At 38.0% G+C, this 27160-nt stretch overlaps 1 protein-coding gene and 1 non-coding gene across 2 annotated transcripts in view; both read left to right on the top strand.

The window, feature by feature from the left end:
- The window catches only part of LUZP2 (leucine zipper protein 2), a 533028-nt gene that overhangs the window by 294285 nt on the left and 211583 nt on the right, over positions 1–27160 (top strand). The gene's annotated exons all lie outside the window — the stretch shown is intronic.
- On the top strand, positions 15406–15549 carry LOC138427360 (small nucleolar RNA SNORD15). The gene has a single exon (XR_011251965.1). It is a non-coding gene; the product is annotated as a small nucleolar RNA SNORD15 (small nucleolar RNA).

Raw genomic sequence — 27160 nt, 5'->3', positions numbered from 1 at the left:
TTATTATCACTTGAAAGTATTATTTTAGTTTTTATAAAATAGTTTCTCAGTGGGATGCAATGAGTATTAAATATTGTAAGCACAGTGTCTAGTACCTGGTAAAAGTGACACTAAAATTTCTAAATATCCGAGGCCTACGGATCATCATCACATTTGAAGATGAAACTGTGCATGTTTTCTGAACACTGTGTTTGTAAAGCAAGCATTCAGTTTCACGCTTAGATTGTGTGTTTATTATGCAGGGAATGGTGTAGACATGGAGATATTTAGATGACACTATGTTAGTCACTCAGTCGTGTCCGGCTCTTTGCAACCCTGTGGACTGTAACCCACCAGGCTCCTCTGTCCGTGGAATTTTCCAGGCAAGAATATTGGAGTGGGTTGCCATTTCCTTCTGCAGGGGATCTTCCTGAGCCAGGGATTGAACCCTTGTCTCCTGCATTGCAGGCAAATTTGTCTAAGCCACCTGGAGCTCCTGCTGCTAACTGCAACATCAGTTCAGTTCAGTTCAGTCACTCAGTCATGTCCGATTCTTTGCGACCCCATGAACCACAGCACACCAGGCCTCCCTGTCCATCACCAACTCCTAGAGTTCACCCAAACCCATGTCCACTGAGTCAGTGATGCCATCCAACCATCTCATCCTCTGTTGTCCCCTTCTTCTCCTGCCCTCAATCTTTCCCAGCATCAGAATCTTTTCCAATGAGTCAGCTCTTTGCATCAGGTGGCCAAAGTATTAGAGTTTCAGCTTCAACATTGGTCCTTCCAATGAATACCCAGGACTGATCTCCTTTAGGATGGACTGGTTGGATCTCCTTGCAGTCCAAGGGACTCTCCAGAGTCTTTCCCAATACCACAGTTCAAAAGCATCAATTCTTCGGCACTCAGCTTCTGTCTGCAACATAGAAGGAGCTTAATGAATTAAATTCCTTTCCTATGTAGAGAGGTTTTGTACGTTAGTTTAAATCTTCATTTTAAAAATTTCCCTTTTCTTTTTTTTTAATTTTTATTTTTACTTTATTTTACTTTACAATACTGTATTGGTTTTGCCATACATTGACATGAATCTGCTATGGGTGTATATGAGTTCCCAATCCTTTTCTTTATCAAAAAATTTATTGCATCCCACAACTAGAGTCTGATTACTCAATTTACAAGTAGATTTGTTAGGCAGTCACAGGTAGAAAATTTCAAAACCACAGTTTATGATAATGTCAATGAAAATGATAAGGATGACAATCTTTTTTGAATACCTGAAGTTTGATACACACTGCATGAAGTTTTTCTTTTAAGGAAATAATCTCATTGAATCCTAAAAATAATTTTGCAAGGTAAGTAATTATTTCTTCCCATTTTACCATGAAGAGACTAAAGCTCAGGGAGTTTAAAAATTATCCAGGGTCATAAAGCAAATGGCAGAATCCAAAGCTGAAGTCTCTTATTCCTATCGGTGAGTTTGCCAGTCTACAATGAACATGCTTCCCATTTGTTAAAAAGTGATAATTTAAGGGGAAAACATTTTGTCATAAGCATCTTAATTTCATATTACTAAGAGAAAACAACATTTAGGACTCATCCCAGGATATCTGTAAAACAGTGATTTAGCTTAGGAATTCTGTTTATTAGAGAATCATTAAAGATCTCTTAGAAATCTGCTGACGAGACACTAATAAGAGTTATGGGCAAAAGCTAAGTAATGTTTACCAAGTTACGCTTTGTCTATGTTTATTGCTTGAGGACATTTTAAAGCCTTCATTATTAGTGAGAGAAAACAGTGAAGGGCTATATCTGATATACATGAAGGAAAATAGAGTAAAGAGGACATCTGAAAGCCAGACCAGTTTTCCAAACATGATAACCCATAATAATGAAAGGACTTTTGCTTTGATTATATTGTTTTGTGTTGTTAAAACATCTTTTTGTTTGGCTTTGATGCTCTGTGAAATATACAATTGCTTTGTTTTTTGTATGTTTATTTTCTCATTTGAAAAATTGAAGTATATATTACCTTCTTTCTTTGAAGTCTCAGGCATCTTATATTTTATGTTACTTTGATCTGAGGAACTTGCAAGTTTTTACCACAACAGGGGAGGAATCTTTTAAGTTCTCATCTGCCCTGTGGGCAACACCAGATCACAATGCGCAAGGGACATTCAGCCTAGAAACTTCAGTTGGAAAGTGCACACTTGCTTCTGCAGACTGGCCTTCTAAACCGTGGGAGCCTGGGGCTGTCTGCCCTGCATGCTGAGGGTCCACTTCCCCTGCTTCCCATTAGGAGAGGGGACAGGATTTCCTAGAGCAGGGCCCGCAACCCCAGGCCATGGACCTGTATCTGAACCAGGAGGATCAGATAAGAACAGGAAGTGAGTGGCAGGTGAGCAAGTGAAGTTTGATCTGTATCAAGAGCCACTCGCCATTACTCACATCCCCCGTTTGTGGAAAAACTGTCTTCCACTAAATTGGCCCTTGGTTCCAGAAGGGCTGGGGATTGCTATCCTAGAGCTCCGGAAGAATGCACTGAGGACTAGAGTTAGCTGTCTGGCTTCTGGAATGCATTTCTAAGGTGCATTTCCCATTTAAATAACAGTGTAAGTCATTGGCAGGAGTGAGAAAAGCAATTCCACTAGTGTAAAAAGTGTACAGAATTGCTAGGCTTGTTTTGGCTACTTGAGCCTCTTCACTGTATGTTTAACACTGCTTCTAACGGCAAAAGAATTTCTGAGGGACAAGCAATTTACAAGCTAAGTTTGACTACAGCAGTATAAGTTTCACCCACTGGAGAGAAAGCTGTTTCATCACTGCAAGGGCTATGTTTCATTGTCATCTGCTCTTTCTGCTCCTCGTCCTCCACCATTGTCATCTTCTTCATGTGGTTATCATCAGCCTAAAAATAAGTCATCCTGATGGAGCGCTTTCAATATTCTAGGCACTATTTTACAAGCTTTATCTACATGAACTCACTCAATTGTTATAGCATTCCTATGAGAATGTGTTTACTGCAGAGAGAAAACTGAGGGACAGAGAGCAGGAAGAAACTTGTATAAGCTATTCATTCATTCAGGCCATGTGACTTCATATTGTTTCCCTGCAGAGGATTTAGGTGTGAGCTCCCACATCTGGCAGAAGTGGGTTCAAGTATGCTAAATGCTATGCTAAGTTGCTTCAGTCGTGTCTGACTCTGTGAGACCCCATAGATGGCAGCCCACCAGGCTCCCCCAGCCCTGGGATTCTCTAGGCAAGAACACTGGAGTGGATTGCCATTTCCTTCTCCAATGCATGAAAGTGAAAATTGAAAGTTGTATCCGACTCTTCGCGACCCCATGGACTGCAGCCTACCAGTCTCCTCCGTCCATGGGATTTTCCAGGCAGAGTACTGGAGTGGGGTGCCATTGCCTTCTCCGGTTCAAGTATAAGCCCTATCAATTACCCACTTAGTGATTATAGCAAATTTACCTAGCATTTTGAGCCGCAATTTCCTCATCCAAAATGGAATAAGTAATAATAGCTATCTCCTAATGGAGAAACAAAGGGAATTCCAGATAAATATCTACTTCTGCTTCTTTGAATATGCTGAAGCCTTTCACTGTGTGGATCACATCAAACCATGGGAAACTGTTATTAAAGAGATAGGAATACCAGACCACCTTACCTGACTCATGAGAAAACTGTATGCTGGTCAAGAAACATCAGTTAGAATTGGACATGGAACAAAGCACTGGTTCAAAATCGGGAAAGGAGTATGACAAGGCTGTATATTGTCACCCTGCTTATTTAACTTCTATACAGACTACATCATGCAAAATACTAGGCTGGGTGAATCACAAGCTGGAATCAAAATTGCCAGGAGAAATATTAACAGCCTCAGATATGCAGATAATAGCACTCTAATGGCAGAAAGTGAAGAGGATCTAAAGAGCCTCTGGAAGAGGCTGAAGGAAGAAAGTGAAAAAGCTGGCTTGAAACTTCAGTTCAGTTCAGTCGCTTTTTGTGACCCTGTACACTGCAGCACACCAGGCTTCCCTGTCCATCACCAACTGCTGGAGTTTACTCAAACTCACACCCATAGAGTCGGTGATACCATCCAACCATTTTATCCTCTGTTGGCCCCATATCCTCTTACCTTCAATCTTTCCCAGCATCAGGGTCTTTTCCAGTGAGTCAGTTCTTCACATCAGGTGGACAAAGTATTGGAGTTTCAGCTTCAGCATCAGTCCTTCCAATGACTATTCAGCACTGATTTCCTTTAGGATAGACTGGTTGGATCTCCTTTCAGTCCAAGGGACTCTCAAGAGTCTTCTCCAACACCACAGTTCAAAAGCATCAGTTTTCCAGCACTCAGCTTTCTTTGTAGTCCACTCTTATATACATACATGACTACTGGAAAAATCATAGGTTTGACTAGATGGACTTCTGTCAGCAAAGTAATGTTTCTCTCTCCTTTTTAATAGGCTGTCTAGGTTGGTCATAGCTTTCCTTCCAAGGAACAAGTGTCTTTTTAAATTTTTCTGCTGCAGTCACCATCTGTAGTGATTTTGGAGCCCCCCAAAATAAAGTCTCTGTTTCCATTGTTTCCCCGTCCATTTGCCATGAAGTGATGGGACCGGATGCTATGATCTTAGTTTTCTGAATGTTAAGTTTTAAACCGACTTTTTCACTCTCCTCTTGTGAAGATGTTTGAGGCTTAACATTCCAGAAATTAAGATCATGTCAGACGGTCCCATCATTTCAAGGGGAAAAAGTGGTAGCAGTGATGTTTTATTTTCTTGAGCTCTAAAAACACTGTGGATTGTGACTGCAGCCATGAAATTAAAAAATTCTTTTTCCTTGCAAGGAAAGCTATGACAAACTTGTGCTTAGTCGCTAGGTTGTGCCCAGTTCTTTGCAGCCCTGTGGACTGATTCCCCAGGGAAGAATACTTGGGTGGGCTGCCATTTCTTTCTCCAGAGGATCTTCCCAACCTAGGGTTTGAACTCTCGTCTCTCATGTCTGCTGCATTGGCAGGCAGATTCTTTCCACTAGTGCCACCTGGGAACTTCAACAGAGAAATCACTTTGCCAACTTATGTCCATATAGTAAAAGCTATGTTTTTTTCAGTAGCACGTACAGATGTGAGAGTTGGACAATAAAGAAGGCTGAACACCAAAGAACTGATGCTTTCCAACTGTGGTACTAGAGAAGATCACTGAAGGTCTCTTAGACTGCAAGGAGATCAAACCAATCAATCCTAAAGGAAGTGAACCATAAATATTTATTAGAAGAACTGATGCTGAAGCTGATGCTCCAGCTGGCCACCTGATACAAAAAGACTCTGATGCTGGGAAAGAATGAAGGCAAAAGGAGAAGTGGGCAGCAGAGGATGAGATGTTTAGATAGCATCATCAACTCAATGGACATGAATGTAGCAAACTCTGGGGGATAGAGGAGGACAGAGGAGCCTGGCCTGCTGTAGTCCATGGGGTTGCAGTCAGAGAGCACTTAGCAACTGAATAACAAACAAAGTAATGTTGTGGATATTAAGTAAAATATGGAGAAAATCATATGGCTCTTGGTAATGGAAATTACTATTAGGATAAAAATAATTCTTTGTTACTCTTTTTATCAGAAATAATTAACTAACTTTAATGTTCCCTTAAGTTTAGGCACCAAACATATCTTACCAATTGATTGCTATAGTAAATGAGATTTTTAAGAGAAGTCCTTATTCAATTTACCTAATGAACTGGACAATACTTAATATAATTGGGAAAAAAACAAGGCAGCATTCCAGATTGGTATTCTTAATTCCATTTTAGAGCACTCCAATAGCCTTTTCTTTCCTTGGTCTTACTCCCCATACATTGTTCTCCATCCACACTGGCCTTTTTCCTTTCAGAGCTGAAGCAGAGAATATGTCACTTCCCTTCCCCTAGCCATATACACAAGCGAAGCATACACACAAGTGAAGGCCTGCAGCACCTCCTCCTCCCTTATCATCAGTCCTTAACTATGTGTCACCTTAGGTTATGTTGTGATGCCATTTAGCACTAACTCGCCACTTGACCAAGTCATGAGAACCACCTGGATGTGTGACATTATGTTGCTACCAAACATTGCTGAATGGAAGAGATGCTTAACAGCAGTCTAGGCAGGGTATACTACGTTCCCTAGGTAAGCATGTTTGGGGATGTAGTGAATTCAGGGTTACTCTCCATGGTATATTTAAATACCTACCCATGAAGCTCAGCGAAGACTTGGAGAAAGCAGAGCATGTTCGGCCTTCCAGATCATAAGCCCAGTTCAGTTCAGTTCAGTCACTCAGTCATGTTCAACTCTTTGTGACCCCATGGACTGCAGCACACCAGGCCTTCCTGTCCATCACCAACTCCCTGAGTTTACTCAAACTCATGTGCATTGAGTCAGTGATGCTATCCAACCATCTCATCCTCTGTTGTCCCCTTCTCTCACCTTCAATCTTTCCCAGCATCAGGGTCTTTTCAAATGAGTCAGCTCTTTGCATCAGGTGGCCAAAGTATTGGAGTTTCAGCTTCAACATCAGTCCTTCCAATGATCATTCAGGACTGATTTCCTTTAGGATGGACTGGTTGGATCTCCTTGCAGTCCAAGGGACTCTCAAGAGTCTTCTCCAACACCACAGTTCCAAAGCATCAATTCTTCAGTGCTCAGCTTTCCTTATAGTCCAGCAATCACATCCATCCATACTGGAAAAACCATAGCCTTGACTAGATGGACCTTTGTTGGCAAAGTAATGTCTCTGCTTTTTAATATGCTGTCTAGGTTGGTCATAACTTTTCTTCCAGGAACCAAGGAAGGGTCTTTTTATCTCATGGCTGCAGTCACCATTCTGCAGTGATTTTGGAGCCCCCCAAAATAAAATCTGACACTGTTTCCCCATCTATTTGCCATAAAGTGTGGGACCAGATTCCATGATCTTCGTTTACTGAATGTTGAGCTTTCAGTCAGCTTTTTCACTCTCCTTTTTCTTTTTTTTAAATATAAATTTATTTATTTTAATTGGAGGTTAATTACTTTACAATATTGTATTGGTTTTTCACTCTCCTCTTTCAGTTTCATCAAGAGGCTATTTAGTTCTTCACTTTCTGCCATAAGGGTGGTGTTATCTGCATATCTGAGGTTATTGATATTTCTCCCAGCAGTCTTGATTCCAGCTTGTGCTTCTTCCAGCCCAGTGTTTCTCATGATGTAGTCTGCATATAAGTTAAATAAGCAGGGTGGCAACATACAGCCTTGACGTACTCCTTTTCCTATTTGGAACCAGTCTGTTGTTCCATGTCCAGTTCTAACTGTTGCTTCCTGACCTGCATACAGATTTCTCAAGAGGCAGGTCAGGTGGTCTGGTATTCCCATCTCTTTAATAATTTCCACAGTTTGTGGTGATCCACACACTCAAAGGCTTTGGCATATTCGATAATGCAGAAATAGATGTTTTTTCTGAAACTCTCTTGCTTTTTTGATGATCTAGCTGATGTTGGCAATATGATCTCTGGTTCCTCTGCCTTTTCTAAAACCAGCTTGAACATCTGGAAGTTCACAGTTTATGTATTGTTGAGGCCTGGCTTGGAGAATTTTGAGCATTACTTTACTAGTGTGTGAGATGAGTCCAATTGTGTGGTAGTTTGAACATTCTTTGGCATTGCCCTTCTTTGGGATTGGAATGAAAACTGACCTTTTCCAGTCCTGTGGCCACTGCTGAGTTTTCCAAATTTGCTGGCAAATTGAGTGCGGCACTTTCACAACATCATCTTTTAGGATTTGAAATAGCTCAACTGGAATTCCATCACTTCCACTAGCTTTGTTCCTAGTGATGCTTCCTAAGGCCCACTTGACTTCACATTCCAGGATGTCTGGCTCTAGGTGAGTGATCACACCATTGTGATTACATGAGTCATGATCTTTTTTGTGCAGTTCTTCTGTGTATTCTTGCCACCTCTTGTTAATATCTTCTGCTTCTGTCAGGTCCATACCATTTCTGTCCTTGATCGAGCCCATCTTTGCATGAAGTGTTCCCTTGGTATCTCTAATTTTCTTGAAGAGATCTCTAGTCTCTAGTCTTTCCCGTTCTATTGTTTTCCTCTGTTTCTTTGCACTGATCACTGAGGAAGGCTTTCTTATCTCTCCTTGCTATTCTTTTGAACTCTGCATTCAGATGGTTATGTCTTTCCTTTTCTCCTTTGCTTTTGGCTTCTCTTTGTAGCTGTTTGTAAGGCCTCCTCAGACAGCCACTTTGCTTTTTTGCATTTCTTTTTCTTCAGGATGGTCTTGATCACTTCTTCCTGTACAATGTCAGGAATCTCTCTCCATAGTTCACCAGGCACTCTGTCTATCAGATCTCGTCCCTTAAATCTATTTCTCACTTCCACTGTATAATTGTTAGGGATTTGATTTTAGTCATACCTGGTCTAGTGGTTTTTCCTAGTTTCTACAATTAAAGTCTGAATTTGGAAAAAAGGAGTTCATGATCTGAGCCACAGTCAGCTCCTGATCTTGTTTTTGCTGACTGTATAGAGCTTCTCCATCTTTGGCTGAAAAGAATATATAATCAACCTGATTTTGGTGTTGACCATATGGTGATGTCCATGTGTAGAATCTTCCCTTGTGTTGTTGGAAGAGGGTATTTGCTATGACCAGTGTGTTCTCTTGGCAGAACTCTAGTATATGCCCGTTCATCTCTAAACTGCTGTTCCTGCTGAGAGACTGAGGAGCACCTGACAGGACTGGTTCTGTAGAAATTTATTTTAGACAGTTTGAGAAAATCATGCAAGTTTTAATACAAGTTCGGCAACCCACTCCAGTATTCTTGCCTGGAGAATTCCGTGGACTGAAGAGCCTGGCTGGCTAGAGTCCAGAGGGTCGCAGAATTGGACATGACTGAGGGACTCACACACACACACACACAGATGCTCAGGTTGAAAGTTCCTTGATAAGGAGCTTCATAATTGTTCCCCCTGGAATTCTTCCTTAAACCCTGCAAATAGCATCTTTTGCTTTGTTTAGTTGAACCTCTTTTATGGTTGTTATTTTTTGTATCAAGTTGATAACTAAAAGGCACTGTGGATTCTATTTGCATTTACTACCAGATTAACATGATCTGTAGGAAAAATACAGAATAGATTTAACCTTCCAAAATCTCTTTTGATTCAGGTTACATCATGACGTTTTATTCTCTTCCCTTTTTAATTTTACTTGACTCCAAAATGTAAATTTGCTAAAAAGGCTTTAATTTATAAAACAATTGTATCTGAGGTTTTATGTATCACAAGAGACTATTGTTCATATTGAATCAACACACAAACCTTTTACATCAAGGTGGCACTGATAAAAGAATTTCTAGAAAAATTCTCAGAAGGGGTAATTTTTAAAAATTATGGCTGATAATGAAATATTATTTCCCTGCCCTAGAAACAGAGCTGAGTACTACCACAGCCCAATTCTTCAGTACATTTTCAAAGTCTCTTGTGCAGAACATTATAATTATCTGTTATATGTCTTCTGGCTATCATATGTTCACTGATAATAGTAGTTTTCAGGTTTTGGTGATGTATTATATTCTGGGAAAATTGTGTTAAACATTCTTGATGTGTTAATTTAACTGGCTGTTACAATAATATTGTGGGTATCATGCCATTATTATTATAATGATGATAATGATTATATTATTCTTTAATAAATGAAGCTTAGCATATGGTCCAGGGTAACACAGCTAAAGAAAGAGACGCTCTGGGACAACTCCATATTTCTTCCCAAATAATATTGAAATAATGCTACATTGGATATTTATATATATAATACTAGACTATTTTTACCTGAGTCCTGGGATATACACACAATTTTCTTAACTCTGTTATTTTTTCAAATGTCAGAAAGGGTGTGATCTAATGAAAAGAGCTTAGGAAAAATACCCAGTTCTGCCATTTACTAATTGTCCCAAGTTTGGAAAATGATTTAACTTCTGTGAGCCTGTTTGCTCATCTGCAAAATGGGTTTTAGTAATATTTACCCCAAATTGTTTCTGAAAGTGCTAAATTAAATAATGTATACAAGTGTCTAGCAGTGTCTTAATAAGTGTCATTATAGTTGGATGTATAAAAAAGGTTTTCCTACAGGTATTCAAGGTGAATTGGAAGAATTTATGAGGAATGAATATTTCTTAACCATTTGACACTTGAAACCATCAAGAGGTGGGATTAAAAAAAGGGTTGGAAAAAAAATAGTGAGATATGGAAGCACACACAAGGCAGGTGCCAGAGAAGAGACAAAGAAGTAGGGCCAGCATGGCAACGTGAGGAGGCCTCCTCACTACACAAGCTCTTCAGATAAAACCTAAATTTCTAGTCAGTCCCCCAAAGATAGGAAAGTTATAGGAAGCATCTCCTGACTTTATACTCTTTCCTTTGTCAACGTCTCTTGGTTTTATTATCAGAAAAAAATTTGTTTAACAAATAGTTTATATTAAGTGACCCAAAAGATCATGCATGGTGATAAAAGGGACTGGAAGTTTATAGTCTGAAGATGTCAGAAATAATCTCTGAATGTTATTTTAAATCTTTGAAAATTAGAACCAAAGTAGTCTTGGAAATTTTCTAACCCACCATTTTCCAAACTGTGTGTTTTATTTTGTAATTTTCCCTGAAACAGACTCTGAGACAAAAATACAAAACTAAGCATTTAATGTGGGAAGTGGAAGAAACGGTGGCAAGGGGTCAAGAAGTAAAACAAAGAAGGGAGGATAGACAGTTAAGATGCGTGGAGTTTAATCATCCTAGGCAATGGCACCCCACTCCAGTCCTCTTGCCTGGGTGGAGGAGTCTGGTGGGCTGCAGTCCATGGGGTCGGGAAGAGTCGGACACAACTGAGCGACTTCACTTTCAATTTTCACTTTCATGGATTGGAGAAGGAAATGGCAACCCACTCCAGTGTTCTTGCCTGGAGAATCCCAGGGATGGGGGAGCCTGGTGGGCTGCCGTCTATGGGGTCGCACAGGGTCGGACACGACTGAAGCGACTTAGCAGCAGCAGAGGAACTTTTGGTTGATGTTGTAAAACTTCTCTTGGATATTGGCTGAGGCTGGTTCCAGATATTTCAGTTCCATGATTTTCATGTCTTGCAACATAAGTAAGAAAACGGTATTCTGGCAGAAGCCCCATAGCAAAGAAATATAGTTAATAGGATTCAGATGGTTAATAGACTTCCATGGAAACGCCTGGATGAGAAGACTTGGATAGGCTAACATTATGATCTGTAAACATGAGTTACATAGATGTTAGTTTATAAAGAATATTTAATGGTCAAAAACTTTTTGGGAAGAATCTGGGTTGTGCTCCAAGACTTTTCCTATCATCTGTGATTGTGTAGCTTTAGCATAGGAACATTCAGTGATATGATGGAACTGGCTTTTATCAGTTGGTAAGAGCTGATTGTTAAATATTCTTTGAGTCAGTTACTAAACTGTTGATGGCTTGAAACTGGATATTGTGGGAATATTGACACCACAAAAAAATTGGCAAATGTCATAAATCAACCTTCAGCCACACCCAGAACTTGTTTGTCAACACAACACCAAAATTATGCCAGTTTTCTCAAACTATTTAGACCATCAGTTCTTAAATTAATGGAACATTGTGTGGGATCATTGTATTGTGTGGAATTCACTGTCCAAATCCAACTGTTCCTTTTTACAAATGAAGAATATGTTCATAGTGATTTATTCATTAAAATAAAAATTTTCATTGTACATAAAAAAGATGAATCATTGTGGACACAAAGTATGTGGTCAGCAGATATTTGACAATGTCCTATTGACAATGTCCTTACACTTAAAAATTCAATTTAAATTAGCAAGTAGTTTTTATTTCTTTAGATATGTTTTCTGAAATGAGACTGTGGAATATAGAAGAAGTCGCCCCAGACAAACTATTAAACAGGCTTAGTCCTTTCCTCAGAAGGGTCTCTAGTAAGATTAGCTTCTTATACAGTCATCTGTGGAATCAAAAATTAATTTTTTCAAGGCTAGGTGTTGACTTAACAGAAAAAAAAACTATAGAAGTTGAACAGAGATATTTCATTAATAATTTTATTAAACATATTAGAATGTAAAAAGAGTGACTTACATAGTCCAAAAGGAAAAGAGAGGTGATCTGGACACCACACACCTAGTCACTCCTTGGTTATAGCCCTTTTGGGGTAGACGGAGCCTGGTAGTTATAGTGTTTACCGTGAAAAATGGAGCTGAGGTCAGAAGGGAAATAAAAGCATTCTCATTAAATAGAATACAAATCAGTCCTTGTTTTGAAGTGTGACTTTACAGGAAGCTTACATTTTACAGTGTCAGCTTGGCAGAGTAGTTGTGAAACAGAACTTAAGACACTAGCAATAGAAATGAAAGCTAAAATGTCTGTTTTGAAGTTCTTAGCTTATTAAGCACTTTCACAGATATAATCACCACCAATTGTAAATTGAGAAGTTAACTATGGAAAGAGATGATATAGGCACCCATGCCAAGTCCTGAAACCCAACTAGTTCAAGTAATTAAGGTGAGGGGGCGGTTGCACAGTGTAAATTCTAATACTGTTTAGTGCATGCCTCTGTGAAGGTCACTAACATGTTATCTTGTATTTATTAAGCTTCTGAGTAGATTTGCAGTGTACTCAGTTCTAAAGGTTGGCAAATTCCAATACTCACATAACCTTTCCTGTAGATATTATCTGATAAAATAAGGCTTAGAAAATTTAATTCTTCCTCTGCCAATCTGTGGAATGGAAGAAACAAAGTTTCAAACCTAACTTCGAACTCCAAAAGTCTTTGCATACCAGACTAAAAAAAAATCTAATACCTTGATTTAATTAAAGTTTTTATCTAGAATTACTCTATTGTATACATTGTAGGAATAAACCTATCTGTAATGTAAAATTTAACTGTGTTTTCTATATAGATGTCCTCTGCCACTCAACAGGAAGTTGAATATCTACAATATTTAATCCATAATATATTGTCACATGTAACAAATCTTGAGTATTAGCTCTAAAATTAAGAAAGTCCATGTGTGTGTGTTTCAGTTATGGTAACAGATGTAATATGTCATGCTCTATATTTGAGTCCCTATATTTGAAAAACATGCTGAGAAATATCTACACAAAAAGAGATAGCTTAACATAGGATCCTTCTTCCTATTAAAAAAAATAAGCATCTTCACAATCAAAATTTGGAAAAAAATTCATATAAGTTGAAAAATATGAGAGTACAGAACCAGGTCTGTATAGAAATTTCCATCAATAAAATTAAAGAAACAAAATGAACCCTGACATACTGAGTTATAGAAATGACCACTGAAGAAACCGCCTATGGGCTCAAGAACTAAAAGATGACTGTACAAAGTAATTTAGAATTGCTCTGGCTTAAATTAAAGATGAGAAATTGTTCTAATGATGTCCAGTCCTTTTATTTTGGCAACTCGGTAAAATTGGTCCTTTGGAAAGACGAAATACAAATCCTTAATATGTTACCTGGTCATTAGCAAGTTTGCAAATTGAGAAAGGACAGCATGGTTTAGCTGGCAAAACAAGTTTGATATGAAAGAGAGCTATCTGTGTTTCCATGTGAGCGCTGTTATTTATTAAATGTGTTATGTTAAAGTGGTTTCAAATCATTTTTTAACAAAATGTGGAGTAAAACCAAACCAATGTATGAATACACTTAAAAATGTGAATTCTCTTGGAATATTTTACAAATCTCTGGTGCTGCTGCTGCTGCTGCTAAGTCACTTAGTCGTGTCCAACTCTGTGCAACCCCATAGATGGCAGCCCACCAGGCTCCCCCGTCCCTGGGATTCTCCAGGCAAGAACACTGGAGTGGGTTGCTAGTTCCTTCTCCAATACAAATCTCAGACTCATTCAAACATGGAGTCAGAAGGGGATAATCTTAACTTACAGAATTACTAAGGAAGCAAACTCACAGTTGGTTGACATGTCACACAGGTGATCATTGAGTTGATTTTCTTTTCTAACTGTGCACTCTTTAAGCATCTCACCTGAACCCACCACCTTAAATTCCAAGGACACATTTTCTTCCTTCACCATTTTCCATTAATTTGTGAATATTTTAAGTGTTTGGAAGAAATAGACTACATAAGACTAAGACAGTCCATTTTTAACATAGCTAGGAAATGAACGCAGGGAGGAACATGTGAGAATTAACGTTCTTAAAACAAATGTTTTAAATAATGTTTTCTTTACTTTCCTCTGTGAGAAGGGAAAAAAAAGAGACTTTTAAAATTTTCCTCATGTGTGTCTTTGTCTATGTGTATGTGTACACGTGAGTTTGTCACTGTGAAGCAATGGGATTTGCTTAGGTGGTCTCTATATAAAAATGAATTATAATAATACAAGAGTGTAAATAAGAACTTGATTCACTATTTTTAAATATTAAATTTTTCTTTTAATATTTTTGCCATGAGTAAAAGCAGCTATTAAATGCTGCAAAAGCACAGAGGAGTTCACACAACTGCTTTTCCTTACTAAAGTACTGAGTGCCAGGATTCTTTTGGTTTTTGTTTCATTGCTAAGTTGAGTCACTTTTATGACCCCATGAACTTTAGCCCACCTGACCCCTCTGTCCATGGGATTTCCCAAGCAAGAATAAAGGAATGGGTTGCCATTTCCTTCTGCCGGGGGATCTTCCTGGCCCAGGGATTGAACCTGTGTCTCCTGTATTGGCAGGCAGTTTCTTTACTGCTGAGCCACCAGGGAAGGAACTATTTATAACTGCAGAGGTACAGTTAAGTTTACAAGTAGTGGTGCCCTGGGTCATTTTTGACAGTCTTAATTTTTTGTTCATTTGTTTTGCTTATTATGAAGTTACTGGTATCCATTTGGTTTGTAGATTTCAGAATTCATACCTCTGTTTGTAAACCTCAGGAAGTCAAAGGAGAAAAATCAATCATCACACATATATACACATAACACAGATCAATTTTATTTATATGTTTATCTAAATCAGGTTTATCTAAATTTCTCACCCGAGTTGTAGTTGGCATATCTGTAGAGCCATATAAAATTTCCAGTCTTGTAAAATATTTTAAAAAGCACTTTAAAATCCATAATGTTCAACCAAAGAGCTAAAATAGACACCATTGTTCTAAATGTACATGAAGGTATTAACCATTCTTTTCTGGATAGCATTCCATAAAACCTAGTCAACATGCTTTGAAAATTTTTAAGCTATTTCATTTAATCATAAAACTGGTGCTCCTTTATTTTATTCAATAAATATTATTCAATGTCTATCATGTGCCAGAATTAGGAAATACTATTTAACAAAATAGCCAACATACCTGCTCTCATTTTAGTGGATTGAAGAGGAGAGTGAAAAAGTTGGCTTAAATCTCAACATTCGCTTCCGAGATGATATGATGACAAGTCAGAAAAGGCACGTTCTGCTCTCGGTCCTTGTCGGTGCCACGTTCTGTGGCGCTGTGCATGGGTTCCTTTTGCAAAGTGTCCTGTTCATTGATTGATTAGAGGGATTTGTCTGAGAAGGGGCCAGACACAGGATGCTTGAGTAACCTGTTCTTCTCTTCCTTCTGCTCTGTTCTGTTGTGTAGTAGGGGGCAGTGGAACTATAGGTAGGTCTTAACTGTGGCATCTTCTAGGTGTGCTGGGCATCAAGGTAAAGATCATGCTGCCTTGGGACCCAACTGGTAAGATTGGCCCTAAGAAGCCTCTGCCTGATCATGTGAGCATTGTGGAACCCAAAGATGAAATACTGCCCGCCACTCCCATCTCTGAACAGAAGGGTGGGAAGCCAGAGCCGCCTGCCATGCCCTAGCCGGTACCCACAGCATAATAGGTCTCCTTGGCCGCTGGATCTGGAATCTGAATGTTGCTCTGCAAAGACCTTTAATAAAATCTTTTTAAAAGAAAAAAAAAATCTCAACATTCAGAAAACTAAGATCATGGCATCCAGTCCCATCACTTCATCGCAAATAGAAGGGGAAACAGTGGGAACAGTGGCTGACTTTATTTTTCTGGGCTCTAAAATCAATGCAGATGGTGATTGCAGCCATGAAATTAAAAGACATTTACTCCTTGGAAGGAAAGTTATGACCAACCTAGATAGCATATTAAAAAGCAGAGACATCACTTTGTCAACAAAGGTCCATCTGGCCAAGGCTATGGTTTTTCCAGTAGTCATGTATGGATGTGAGAGTTGGACTGTGAAGAAAGCAGAGGGCAGAAGAATTGATGCTTTTGAAATGTGGTGTTGGAGAAGACTCTTGAGAGTCCCTCGGACTGCAAGGAGATCCAACTAGTCCATCCTAAAGGAGATTAATCCTGGGTGTTCATTGGAGGGACTGATGTTGAAGCTGAAACTCCAATACTTTGGCCACCTGATGTGAAGAACTGACTCATTGGAAAAGACCCTGATGCTGGTAAAGATTGAGGGCAGGAGGAGAAGGGAACAACAGAGGATGAGATGGTTGGATGGCATCACTGACTCAATGGACATGGGTTTGGGTGGGCTCTGGGTGTTGGTGATGGACAAGGAGGCCTGGTGTGCTGCGATTCATGGAGTCACAAAGAGTTGGACACGATTGAGTGACTGAACTGAAATGAACTGTGGTAAAAAATTGTAAAATAAAAAGTAGTAAGGGCAAGAATAAAGCAGGGATAAGATTGTGAGAGAGTGGGATTGCAATTAAAAGTGATGACCTTGGAAGGTCTCAAGGAAAATATCTAAGGGAAGTGAAGGGCATACCACGTGAATGTCTGTAGAAAAACAGTAGCCATTACACTCTGCAGGTCAGTGTAGGAGGCCACGGGTTGCCCCAGCACATACTTGGTGGCCCTCAACTGGATGCTATGGGTCCCACAGCTCCTACTGAGTCCCGAACCAGGATCTCCATGGCAGACAATTCCAGCTTCTGATGATCTCATTCATTGTTGAAGTCAGAGACAGTGAGAAATAAACAAGGGTCTCCCTTTGTCCACATGTGTTCCAGTTGTTTTTTGTAGGTCTTGGTTTGTTCTTGAGAGTTCTACTCTTCCTTGCACACCTTCTTTCTCTTCTTGCATTTTCACTGAGTGCCAGCCCTTGGTCTCCTTCGAGAATTATAGGCTCACCATCAGATTCAGAGGTGGTAGCCTTCCAAAGAATTCCTTCCACTCCATGTTTCTAAAGGTTTAATGCCTAAACTCTCATCTGTGTTCCATATCAATAGTACTGGTTTTCCTTCTTTGAATGCTAATTAAGACTCTAATCAACTTTTAGTACATAATAGGCCTTTTAGCTGTAGCATATCCACCACTCGCTTCCTGATTCCTGCTAGAACAGACTTGTTTCCTTCACAGTCTTACCCAACAGTTAATGTCAGCTTAATCCCTCTGTTGTTGATCCAAAAATCATGGAGGCATCTTTGATGTTTCTCTTTTGTATATACCCCATAGTATGTTATTCTGGAAACCTATTTGGTCTACCTTTACAATATATTCAGTATGCAGCCTTTTGTTTTCCCCTGTATGGCACTCCACTGTGGCCCAAGCCATCATCATATCCTTCTAGGATTAGGGAAAATCATTGACAGGGAGTGAGTGTAGATAAAAAAGATCAGCCATCCAAGAGATACTTCAAGCTTTTAAGGTCTGGCAATGCAGCAATTTGCCAAGGAAACTGAGAAAGAAGAGCCAGAACCATAGGAAGAAATTCAAATGAGTATGAGAACCTGAAAAACCACACAAAACCAATCAACAGAGAAAAAGGTGATTCGAGGAAAAGAAAGCTATCTATCATTTGCCATCATATCTATCATTTATTTCTCCCCAGGACTTATGAATTACTTCATTAGGAAAGCGGGCTACAGTGTTTCATCAGAGTTGCTTATCAACCTATACTAATGTATGGCAGACCTGCCCTTATACCTTTATTTAGTGTTAGAAACTTATTGGAAACTTTTGTTGGAATGGATTACAAGATGTTTGATGTAAAAATCAAGTATTATATAGTGAACACTTCTCTCTACATTTCTTGGCTATTTTGCTGATGTTCATTATCACCTTGAACTTATTTATTGAGTCCACAGGTCAGTGGCAAAGCTTGCTAAGAATTAAGAAAAAAAAATGCCTGTCTTGAAAAAAGCCATATTCAGTTTCTCTTCTGCTCCTGAGCTCGTTGTGTTTTGATAAAGACAGACTCCAACAGCTCAAGCCATATGAAATATCAGTTGCCATTTGCCAGTTGCTCTTACACATAATGAGCTGATTCCAGAGAGTGAGCTATTATTTCCAGCTCCCCAGATGAGTCACTTAACCTCTCTTTACCCTTTAAAAATAGGAATACATTTTTCCTTGGCAGATCTCATGAGGCTAAGGTAAATATTGGTGATATAACAGTTGCAAGGTCACTTGAATGTCACACAAGAAAAGGTAAAATTAAATTCTTCCTGTGAATTTTCATGGATTAGAGATGAAGGTAATCTTTTTCAGACTGCTAATAGAACGAATGAATTAATTTTTGCCCAAGCAAAGGAATAAGGGTTGGGGTATGCATTCTCAGAGAAATATCTTCTGAATAGGTGATGCTTTCATTAAGCTCATGCATATCTTAAAGAGGTACATGAAGTTGCTATATACCACAGGGATGGTACTCTGTGGTAACCTAGAGGGATAGGATGTGGGGAGGGAAGGTAAGCTCAAGAGAGAGGTGATATATGTATAATTACGGCTGATTTGAGTTGTTGCATGGCAGAAACCAGCACAACATTATAAAGCTGTTTTCTTCCAATTTAAAAAAAAAAAAAAAGAAAGATTACATGAAATTCTGAATTGCGGTAAACCCAAAGACCTAGATTTAGGAAAACAGCTGTCGTCCTTTTGTTGTGATTTGTCATACAAATTGGGCTTCTCTGATAGCTCAGTTGGTAAAGAATCTGCCTGCAATGCAGAAGACCCCGGTTCACGATTCCTGGGTCAGGAAGATCTGTTGGAGAAGGGATAGGCTACCTACTCCAGGATTCTTGGGCTTCCCTTGTGGCTCAGCTGGTAAAGAATCTGCCTGCAATTCTGGAGACCTGGGTTCAATCCTTGGGTTGGGAAGATCCCCTGGAGAAGGGAAAGGTTTATACCATGCTACCCAGGAAATATGCCTAGGAGTCATTCTAGTCTCTCTCTTCTCCCCTCACCACTTTCAGTCCCTCTCCAAACCTTAGCTACCCTTTCTCCTCTGCATCTTGCTCACCTGTTGCCGCAACGATGCTGTCTTATTTAAGACTGATTAGTCTTTCACTTTGGCTAATGTGTTCATCTCCCATACGATCTCCTGGCCTATAGTCTTACATGTCTTTATTCCATCCTCAATACACATGGCACAGGCAGCCTTCCTTGCCTGGTTCCTATTTCTTTTACCCAGTCCTATGCCTGTCACTCCAGAAACAGAGCTTTTGCTCCAAGCATGCTGAATTACTCAGTGCTATTTCACTTGTCTGACTGTTGAATAGTTGTTAACTGAGACACTTCTTTCTTCAGTACCAAAGTATAGTAGACAGAAGCAAAGGTTTTGGCTTGTATTCAAATCCATCTTCCTACTATGTGACTTGTGGCAGAGTTCTGAACTTTTCTGTGGCTTTACAGTATATCTGTCACCTATAAAGTTGAGATAATAATGGCACCTACCCCAGTGGTTGTCGTGAGGATTACGTGAGACAATCTTTGTAAAGCACTTCAGTGTTCAGCACATAGGAAGCAATTGGTAACGCTATTGTTATTATATTTTGCCAAATTCCAGTTTATACATCATGTGAATCAAAATTTGCTTATTTCTTTTCTGTGAAACATTTCAAACATCTGTATTCCCCTAACTTCAGGAGAATAAATTACTCTCTCTTTCCCCATAATCTACACTGTAGCTAATACTAATGATTGAAATTGTTTGTTTATGTATCTGCCAATTCATTGGATGGTGTAAGCATTTATTTATTCAACCTTGTTTCTTGGTCTGGATCTTCATGTATAAGAGGTAATTCATAGACATAAATTGAAAGAAGGAATGACATGTAAAATCAAGTGATTTCTGTCATAAAAAGCCCAGAGAGAGGAGAGGAATCTCTTCTTTATGTCTGGAGAATATGTATGTAGTCCTCATACATACATACATACATATGTGAAAAAATGGGCTTCTTTCTCATGCATATGGATGTTCCCTTTTCTTGTATTAATTTTTCTGATATTATTTTTCAGATAATTTTTCAAAAACAATTAATGTTTCTGATATCAATTTTCCCTTGAGAACAACTCTTTGCCTTTTAGTTTATCTTTGGAGAAACTCCTCCCCTTCTTTCAACTTAATTCTTCATTAACCCACAGAGCTAAAATGGTTTGTTCAGCTCATAACCCCATGTAGCTTATGGTAACTGCAGCTTAGCATGCTCAAGAAGAAAGACTTAGATTCTAGTATATTGGGAATTTCTCAGTATTATTCAGGAATCAATATGAGAGCAAAATCAATCATTATTTTTAAGCTGCATTTCTTGAACTATATTGATTTCTTAGCTTGAGAGTAGGGGACAGAATCTGTTATTTAAACATGCAGTTTTAAAATGGAAAATGTATTCAAGTCCCTATAATTAGACCCCTCATACAGTTTTTTGCAAATGACATATCAATGGGTCTATAACATTACTTCTGTAATTTAATTACAAAATGCTGTTATCGCAAACTTAAATATAAGAATTTTAAATCAATCACTCATCTATTTTTAATTCATACACTCAGGATTGTTTTTACTATTTCTAAAAATATTTTCTATATTGACTTTGATGCATCTGAAAGCAATTACAAAAATATATCTGAGATGATAACCAAAAGTTTTAATCAAGAGTTTAGCTTTAGGCATTTTGAAGAATAGTAAATTAGATTTCCTAACACATTAAGGCTTGCCTTTAGTGAGGAGTTTGAAAAAGCCATCAGTAATCAGTTTATTTGATTCAGTAATATAACTATATAAATAAGAGTTGAGGATAGAGTGTATCTAGAAGATTCTTGCTTCTTTCTGATCATCATTTAGCAGCTTAAAACAGCAACATTTCTGTTAATAAAGACAGAAGAGTTTGTTTCCACCTACCAAACCTCTCAGCCTCTACTTAGCTCAGTGAACTATCCTCCTAGAGGTTTTACATAGGTCTTCAGTATGCATTTTCAAGTGCATTATGCTCTGTGTATTATTAAAATAGCTTGTCAAAAATGTCCTTTATAAAAACATGGTAGTGTTCTCAGTAGTGTTCTCAGTTTCCATCCCAGATGGAACAATTAGAGCCACAGGATAAAATCCAGATTTACTTAAATTTTTAATAGCTAAGTGCAGTATAATGGATTAAGTGCCAAGTGGGAATGCTGAGGCCTCTACTGAGGGGTGAGATTAGTTGGTGCATCTCTCTCCTCTTCTTTTTTTATTTCTAATAAATACAGCATGACTTCTATGAGCCCAAAACTTCCATTTACAAATAGGGTGACTGGAACATGTAAGCTCTAACATATTTTATTTTTTCAACTTTAACATTTTTTATCCCTCTGTTATTGACATCAATGAGGTAAAAATTAAGTTTCCAGCATGAATGGTGGGATTAATGGAAGTGAGTGTTTTCAATCTGCTTAGAGCTTGATAAAGAAGATTTAAAACATATAGTCATGGTAAATAAGGACAGAGTTCGTAAAATTTAGTGACACTTATTTTTATTTTTTTATGCCAGAAAAGTACTTTGATCTCATTAATAATACCAGCAGGTTTATTAGTGTTAATCTGGGCTGTTAATATGGACTTCTCTGGTGGCTCACAGTAAAGAATCCACCTGCAATGTAGGAGACCTGGGTTTGATCCCTGGGTCAGGAACTTTCCCTGGAGAAAGGAATGGCTATCCACTGCAATATTCTTGCCTAGAGAATCCCATGGACAGAGAATCCTGGGCTACAGTCCATGGGGCCACAGAGATACAACTGAGTGACTAAGTATGCACACAGCATGCTATTAATATATCCCCACAATATATGACAATACAACAAAAATCTTGTCCCAACCAAAGACTGATTAAAAAAAAAATTGATGCTGTGAAATCAAACATTTCGATTCAGAGTTTACTTCATCATTCAGTAATTTGGTAAGCACTGTGTTAAGTTCTTTACAAACATTATCTCCCTTAGTTCTCATGACAACCACAGTAATAAGTACCCTCACTATTTTAACTTTTCAGGGCAAGGGGTAACAAAAGGACATGTAACTGATATAGTTTCTGAGTAAAGTTTGCTTTACTGCCATAGCAGTATCTTTTTTAGCACTTTATAACAATTATATTAATGTTTCAGCTAAAACTAAGAAAGAAAGAACTGATTTTTTAATATCCTAGCATATGCTTTAAGACATAATCTCTGCCCTCAGGGATTACATTTAAAAAAAGAAGTTCTTAGCAAATTACTTGAGTACTCTACAGCACAGTAGTTATGTGCTATGAGGTCAGATCTTTGGATTCAGATTTTATGTTCGGTATATTGGTAAGTAATGATACTCCCCTGATGACCATTTTCATTATCTGACTTATATTTTAATTATACATATTTTGTTGTAAGCAATAAACATTACAGTAATAATAATAAACTTAAAAGATTTATCAAAGTGTACTGAGAGAAATATATTTAAAATTGTAAATCAAATTCTAACTATGCCACTTATACCTTTATAACTAGATATATATATAAGAAGGCATATAATGTCCCTAATGTGCAAATGAGGAACAGCCTGAGAGAGATTAAGTAGAGCAATAAAAATTATAGATGAATACATACAGAGTTGAAATCTGAAATCCAAATTTCAAAAGACCTTTTGGTCTTCAGAGCCCCCATGCTTTTCAATTAAAATACAGAGATGGAGCACACAAGATTTTGAGGAACAAAGTTGATTCTCCAAAATCACTGAGGATGCTGTGAGATTCCGTCTTGCTGGAGAAATCCATGAACTGAGGGATGAATACCTTTTCAAGTCTACAGCACAGCATCCAGGCCTCTGTCCTCAGCGCAAAGAATATGAGACAGTTTTATCCAACCACAGAGTGGAAAGAAAAAAAATCCTTGTTCAAGAAACAGAATTAGCAAATGCATCACAATTTCTTGTACTACTTGTTTTCCTCTTCCAAGTAAAGGCCTGTCATACACTGTGTGATATTTTTATGTTTGGACACATCTCCCAAGTCATTTTTCCAAATGTTTAGATAATATGATTTATTAAGAGGTTTTTCTGGTCCCTCCTGGCAGATTACACATGCTTACTGCATTAGTGCTTTAGAAAAATGTCAGGCATGGGCCGCATTATATTCAAATAAAGATATGAAGGCCGTAGGCTAGAAAATTCCCCGAGGACCTTGAGTGGCAGCAACTTAGCTCCTTAAAACAACTTTCGCTCCATTCCTTTAAATAGATTGTCAAAACAGAGTTAGCTGTCAGTGGCAAAAATTTCAAAAATCTTTGCAGACAGATGACAAGATGCATGTGTCTTGCAGGCAGATGATGATCAGGTTCTTTGTGTCAAGAAGGCAGACAACAAAAGTGACTGCATCTTCAGGAAAATTCAGATAGAACAGTTATTTTTTTGCCTTTGTGAGAGTGATTAAGCTTATTTTACCAAGTTGAAAAATACTAGATACACTTTATTTACATGATGTATGAGCTATGAAGGAAGCCCTTTATTTCTATCCCATAGCCAAAAAATGGGATTTTTGTAATTGGCATAGCACTGGGAGTTCATATGTCACATATATTTCTGGCTTTCATAACCACTATCCGATGCACAATCATTATAGAATTCTTCTCTCAACTAATTTGCATTAAAATATTTTTATATGTAAGAGATAAAACCTGAGACTTTAAGCATTCCGTTTGTTAAAAAATGTGACAGGTTTGCAGAAATTATGTGGAAAATTTAGGAAAAGTTTTACTTTATCATTTATTTGTTTATTCAACAAATATTTACTGTGAGCTGACCACATATCATGATATAAGTTAGGCAAAAAACATTCCTTCTGTTTATCCGTATAGCTTCAGCTTAAACATAACTCTCACAGAAAACCTTCTTTGGCCCCGTACTTGGTCTGACAACTGAAATATATTCTCATAAGCCCTTAATACTCAATCATACATTTTGTTGTTATTGCGACATAATGTCCCTCTTTCCCAGTTGTCCGTAATCTTGCAGCAATCAGGAGCCATAGTGGCTCTGTTAATTACCTTAACTCCAGTGCTCATACAGGAGTTCTGTATTTTTTAAATATGTTAAAAAGGCATGCATGCAAATAATGAAAATGTGGAATAATATTAAATGTCATGCCATTTTGTTTAGAAGTACAATCGACATACAGGGCAGGAGAAACCTGGGTGTCTGAGAACATCAAAAGTCGTGGGAGAGGTAACTCAGATAAGATTTGTTAATTTCTGAGAAGGAAAGGTGAGGTAGATGTAACAGGAAGTGAAAGAAAAGAGTCTGCCAGCACAGCATATTTGGAAAACTACGAGTGGAGCAGAGAGAGTGAGGTGTAGAATACCAGGAAATGATTCCAGATTCCAGGCACGTTATAGGAAGCAGCTTTTGAAGGGCTCTTGATTCCATCTAAGGGATTTCCAGTGTTTTATATATTTAAAGTCTATATATGTGTGTATATATAGTCTTTATATATATATATGTATATGTAAAACGCTGGTTGGAAATCCCTTATAACCTCAAAAAAAGTAAGTGAGAAAATGGTAGGATTCAATTTTTGTGTGAATAAAAAACACTCCTAAGAAATAACTACTTCTGGTCTCAAATATCCAAACACTTTTCACCTGGAATACAGATGAAAAGTATTAGTTTAGTTACTTGTATATCTTTATTGACATCTATGCCCAGAAACTCTTATGCATTTATAATAATGTCTGATGTTTCAAACTTTTCTGATTTTTTTTGTATTTTATCTGGAGTGCTTTGTTAATTGATCATCATGCGTTGCTTTTCACATTTTACAGACCATAACACAATTACAGTATATAGTGTGATTCTCTCTGTTAATCAAATTCATATCACCTGCCTGGAAGCTTCTTTCCTTTCACACAGTCAGGAGAGATATTTTTGTTTTTTTTCTCACAATGACTTCTGAGGGAATAGTTACTTTTTAGTAAGCAACAGTATACATCAGAAAATTAAGTACAGTTGCTTAACACTGAGATGCTTCTACAGTAATAATTTTGTCACAAAGTGGCTCTTTTTGTTCCTCTGAAACAGAATAAATTATCAGCAGAAGACATTAAGTATAAAAATGAGAGTGATAATTCCACCTTAATTTAGGTGTTAAATTAAAATTATTCATACATTTATTGACTGGACAGGAAAGCTTTATGAAGAAGTCATGGCAATTGAGAGTAGGAATGGAACTAATTCACTCATTTGACATTTACTGAGTATTTGATATACACAAGAGAAATACCAGTTTTGTACCCTCAAGGAGCCTTCAGCCTAGTAAGACAGAGAGGAGAAACCTTTGAACTAAAGTGTGGAAATTATAATAAATGAATACACACACAGTAGGAAGAGAATACTTGGCCTGTGGACTTTAGAGAAAATTTCATCAGGGAGGTGGCATCAGCTTTGTCCTGGGCATGCATGTTACAATAACCTACAGGTAATATCCCAATATTACAAGAGTATTGAGTAGAGTTCCTCGTGCTATACAGTAGGACCTTGTTGATTATTTTATATATACTAGTGAGTATATGTTAATCTGAAACTTGTATTTATCCCTCTCCCTGCTTTTCCACCATTTGCTATGTCTGTGTGTATGTTTCTGTTTTGTATTAGGTTCATTTGTATCATTGTTTTAAATTCTTCCTGTTAAGTGATATCATGTGATATTTGTCTTTGACCTACTTCACTTAGGATGATCATTAAATCCATCTACGTTGCTGCAGATGGCATTATTTCCCTCTTCCATGGCTGAGTAGCATATCAGGGTGTGTGTATACCACTTCTTCTTTATCCAGTCCTTTGTCTGTGTACATTTACATTGCTTCCATATCCTGGCTATTGTAAATAGTGCTACAGTGAACATTGAGGTGCATGTATCGTTATGAATTATGATTTTCTTGGGACACATACCCAGGAGTAAGATTGCTACATCATATGGTTGCTCCGCTTTTTGAGTAACCCCCATATGGTTTTACATAGTGGCTGTACCAATTCACATTCCCACCAATGGATTCCCTTTACTCCACACCCTCTCCAGCATTTATTTTTCGTAGATTTTTTAATGATGGCCATTCTAACAGGATTTGAAATAGCTGAACTGGAATTCCATCACCTCCACTAGCTTTGTTCGTAGTTACACTTTCTAAGGCCCACTTGACTTCACATTCCAGGATGTCTGGCTTTAGGTGAGTGATCATACCATCATGATTATCTTGGTTCTGAAGAACTTTTTTGTACAGTTCTTCTGTGTATTCTTGCCACCTCTTGTTAATAGATTCTGCTTCTGTTAGGTCCATACCATTTTTGTCCTTTATCGAGCCCATCTTTGCATGAAATGTTCCCTTGGCATCTCTAATTTTCTTGAAGAGATCTCTAGTTTTTCCCATTCTGTTCTTTACCTCTATTTCCATCCATTGATCACTGAGGAAGGCTTTCTTATCTCTCCTTGGTATTCTTTTGAACTCTGCATTCAGATGCTTATATCTTTCCTTCTCCTTTGCTTTTTGCATCTCTTCTTTTCACAGCTATTTGTAAGGCCTCCCCAAACAGCCATTTTGCTTTTTTGCATTTCTTTTCCATGGGGATGGTCTTGATCCCTGTCTCCTGTACAATGTCACGAACCTCATTCCATAGTTCATCAGGCACTCTATCTATCAGATCTAGTCCCTTAAATCTATTTCTCACTTCCACTGTATAATCATAAGGGATTTGATTTAGGTCATACCTGAATGGTCTAGTGGTTTTCCCTACTTTCTTCAATTTCAGTCTGAATTTGGCAATAAGGAGTTCATAATCTGAGCCACAGTCAGCTCCCAGTCTTGTTTTTGTTGACTGTATAGAGCTTCTCCATCTTTGGCTGCAAAGAATATAATCAATCTGATTTCGGTGTTGACCATCTGGT

This window comes from Ovis canadensis, chromosome 21, assembly GCF_042477335.2.
Source record: "Ovis canadensis isolate MfBH-ARS-UI-01 breed Bighorn chromosome 21, ARS-UI_OviCan_v2, whole genome shotgun sequence".
NCBI lineage: Eukaryota > Metazoa > Chordata > Mammalia > Artiodactyla > Bovidae > Ovis > Ovis canadensis.
This window is presented reverse-complemented; position numbering and strand designations above follow the sequence as displayed.